At 34.3% G+C, this 4,226-nt stretch overlaps 1 long non-coding RNA gene across 1 annotated transcript; it reads right to left on the reverse strand.

The window, feature by feature from the left end:
- Positions 1-2,373: 2,373 nt before the first annotated feature.
- Positions 2,374-3,981, reverse strand: LOC118801046. Its single transcript, XR_005006437.1, has 5 exons — positions 3,704-3,981; positions 3,196-3,258; positions 3,042-3,111; positions 2,817-2,879; positions 2,374-2,594 (listed from the first exon to the last, which is right to left on the reverse strand). It is a non-coding gene; the product is annotated as an uncharacterized LOC118801046 (long non-coding RNA).
- Positions 3,982-4,226: the final 245 nt, after the last annotated feature.

Here is a 4,226-nt window from a genome sequence, read left to right on the forward strand (position 1 = left end):
AACAACATTCAGTAGTTTTATTCAGGGGAGATAAATTCAAAATTTCAACTTAATTCATTCTCAGTAACACTCATGTTCTGTATTCACTTTGAAATCAATAGTTAATTTTCAGCAAACTAAATTATTCATTCAGGTTTGATTTTTTTATATAATGTTTTTGGCTGAAATGCTGATTATGTAAAATAGTCTCTGTGGAAGTGGGAAAGGCTGTTTAACTGCAACATCTAAAAACAATGATGGAAAAAACAGCAAAAGAACAGAACTTTAAAATATTTTTTGCATATGAAAGACCCATATGTGCTTTTTAAAGGTGAAGTTTGTCTCCTATGAAAGTGGAGTGACAAAGTCATTTTTTTTGTTTTTGGTATACACTGAAGACATTTGGGTTTGAGATGAAATTATGAATATGAGACAATAGAGCTGTGTTAAACAACTTAGGACATGGCACCTTTGTTGGCAGACCACCAAATATTTAGGTGACCAAAAGTATAGAAACAAATAGTCTTAAAGGAAATTAAAATAAATAACACTTATTATCAGGTTGCATATCCCTTACTTGTCACTTATTTGGCAGCCCACTGCATTGCATTCTTTTTTTTTTTTTACTTTTTTCCAGGCTTTTACCACAGATTCTTTAAATTGTTAAGGTCAGTTGTTGAGATCAATTGGGTTACAACCCTTGTGTCTGCAAAACCATGAGCTCTACATGATGATAGTTTAACTTCACCTGCCTACTGATACAAGAAGTACAACATACTACATGTAGTTTAAATGTACATATTCATTTATACAGATGTAACATTCATTTAACTGACTGTATTAAAATTGGTGGTAAAAATAAACAATTCTTCATTGATTATATTTTGTTACTTAATAAATAAAATTAAATTACTGCACAAGTGTACATTACTATTTATTTTTTATAGCTTACATTACATATTTTGTTTAATGTCTAAACATCCTAATGTATGTTTTATTCATATTATTTAAATATGAAAGAGTTTGAAAACCCTCAAAATTCTTTTCAAGTTTCTTTGCTATCAATAATTGTTGTGTCAGTAATGACGAGCATATGACATGTGTATGAGATGTTTTCCAGTTTAATACAGTTTTTCATCAAAGTCAACTTTTGCCAATACTTTTTCTCAAATACAGAGATTAAAACAGGAAAGACAATATTTTAATGACAAAAATCACACTTTATTAGGAGACTTGCTATATTCTGTTCTTCACTTTATAAAACTGCTTGTGAGTCATTTTAAACAAGAGGATCCCACCTCTTTATAAGTAGAACACCTTGGTTTAGAATCACATTTACTGTTTATCAACATGTGCTCAGAAAATTCAGAGTCAAAATTTAGTCTCAGTAATAACCAAATTCTGTATTAATTTTAAATAAAAATACATTTAAGCAAACTGAAACACATTCAGTTTAACTTTTTTGTGACACTTTACCATAGATCATGTTCATACATGACAAGTGCATAAGCCTTTCATGACAGCTGATGTAAACCTACACACACTTTGTAACTTATGAAAGGCAGCCTTATGAACACTCACCTATAGTAAAGTGTCACAAAAATATTTTAACTTTATCAATGGCTGAAATGCTGATCATGAAAAATACACTCTGTCACAGGGACTTGGGAAGTAGGGGTGCTGAGGGGGCTGCAGCACCTCCAGATTTCAGGATTATTTAACTGCAGCTGCTAAAAGAAAAAGAATAACAAAGAAACAGACCTTAAAATATTTTGTGCCTCTAACGTACAAGCTGGAGTTGTAGGCTAGTTCTGTGTGCTTTTAAAACATTGTTTTAAAAATGACAAATTTTATTTTTAATGTCCCACTAGATGTGCAAGTGTAGCTTGTAACACAAGCAGTTTATCTCCTGATGTTAACAATCTGATTGGTCAGTGCTCAGCTCATTTGCAGAGACAGCAGAGTGAGCAACAGCTGTGACTGCTGCGCTGGTTTTATGAGTACAGCTGTATCGTGTCGTCTCTCTCCAAACAATTTGAAAGGGTGAAAAAAAAAAAACAAACTCACAGTATTTAGGATGCATCTTGATGTTCATCACTTTTATCCTCATAGCTTTCAGCATCTTCAACTTAAACACCTTCCCATATCTCTGCTCTGTAGAGTGATGTGTGGAGATCTGTTTGTTTACTTATTATACTATACAATTAAGACCGAACTGAATAATCATTTGCATAATACAGAATGTGTAGCCTGACTGATGAGCAGATACAAAGAGCAACAAAGCAAATTAATGAAGCAAGAAATTAAATGTAAATAACACTTGCAAATAACAGTTTAAATTTGACAGACAATGAAATAAAATTTAAATGTCATGTAAACATTTTATGTTATACATGGAAAAAAAGGCAAAGTGGTTTAGAATATGATGAGCTAAACATTTTAATTTTCCTTTTTAAAAAGAAAAACGTTTAATGAGAAATGTCACAAAAGAATACAAAATACAAAAAAAACAAAAAACAAACAAAAAAAAAAAAAATAACACATTTGGTATTGTTTGAGTCTCTGTCACGTGGTCTGTCCCTCTTTCTTAGACACCTCTACCACATCATCACAGCCTGAAAGTAAAACAAGAAGAATAATTATACATTGATAGATACTATTTCTATTGAACTGTTGTCCACTCCTGTCCAGGAGTGATGACATCATCAGAGTTCTCTGGTGAGTACACTGCATCAATGTATGCAGACAAATTTTGATACAGTAAGCATCACATGGTTTCATTACTGAACTGATGCTGGTTCACGATGAGTTCACAATGACTTTCTAGAGACACAAACCTGCTGTAATGTGTAGATTCTCTCCAGTAGGAATGGCCTCATCATAGATCTTCACCTCGTTCTCTGTCAAAATGTAGAAATAAATGCCAGTATCAGAGTCAGAAAGCTTGATTTTTAAACTTAATTTGACATTTATGTCTCATGACAATGATCACAGTAAAAAAAAAATTGCAGCTGTATGACTGACTGATTTTGCATTGCAAAAATTACTAAATAGAAACACACTTGCTAATTCTTCCGAAGTTTGAGATGACATCATCATAGTTCTCTGGAGTGTCCTCTGTTCCCACCTCACCTAAATCAAATAGAAAACAGTTTTTACAATGAATTCAGAGAACTTTTCCTAAAATCTTTCAGTGATCTCTATAAAGGCACCCACTTTTCAGGCCACTGATGGTGACATCATTATAATATTCAGCTTTTTCCTCATTCACAGCCTTTGCTGGAAGAGAAAGAAAAAAGTTAATTTCTCCATTAATCTTTATAAAATAAATGTTATTCCAAAGGAAGCTTCTGGATAAGATTAATCTCAGAGGTTGGATGGTCCTGCAGAAGCTCATTTCCAGAGTAGCTATGATATTTTAATTTTAGGAGATGGAAATGTGTCAATCTCAACACTTATGCATGGATGACATCAGCCTGCACAACACTGCACTGATGTGAGAGTGTCCAGTATAATCAGCTATAGAACAGAAATAAAACAGAACAACCGAATCTTTCAAACTGTAAAACCAAATTTATAGCACATTGGTAATTCCAAGACTAACATGGTGGCCTAGAAGTACTGACTAATGAATTAATTTGATTATTTGAGTATTTCTACAATTATACTTCTAATATTTCTCTGTTGAATGTAGTTTCACACACACACGTTCTGGTCCTCTGACCTGCGGGAAGCTCCTCATCCACATCCTCATATCCTGAATGCTGTTCTTCAGAGAGGAAACTTCCTGTTAGAAATACATTTAGAATGTCAAACAATGTCAAACAAAAGCAAATAAAAGCTCTCACACAGTGAACTGTGTAACTGAGAGAAAGATTTAATATTTGTTCAGTCAGTAGAGGGCAGCATTAGAGACACAGACTCACAAACACTAATACGCAATTACACAGATAGCAAAATTATTCTGGCCCAGATCTGGCCCACATCCCCCATTTTCATCCGGCCCACCTTCCACATGGATTGACGAGCACTTGGGCAGACCGCTCCTGGTTGCTAGATGTGGGCCACATCCATACCAGATTAGGGCCACAAGTCAGCCAAAAGTGATACACATAACTGGGCCTAACCTGGGCCAGAAGCTGACCACAAGATGTGAGCCATATCTGGAACAGATCCACGCCAGACTCATTTTAGACGGCAAAATGATTCTGGCTCAGATCTGGCCCACATCGCACCCACTATTTTCA

Source organism: Colossoma macropomum, unplaced genomic scaffold (assembly GCF_904425465.1).
Source record: "Colossoma macropomum unplaced genomic scaffold, Colossoma_macropomum, whole genome shotgun sequence".
NCBI classification, from domain to species: domain Eukaryota; kingdom Metazoa; phylum Chordata; class Actinopteri; order Characiformes; family Serrasalmidae; genus Colossoma; species Colossoma macropomum.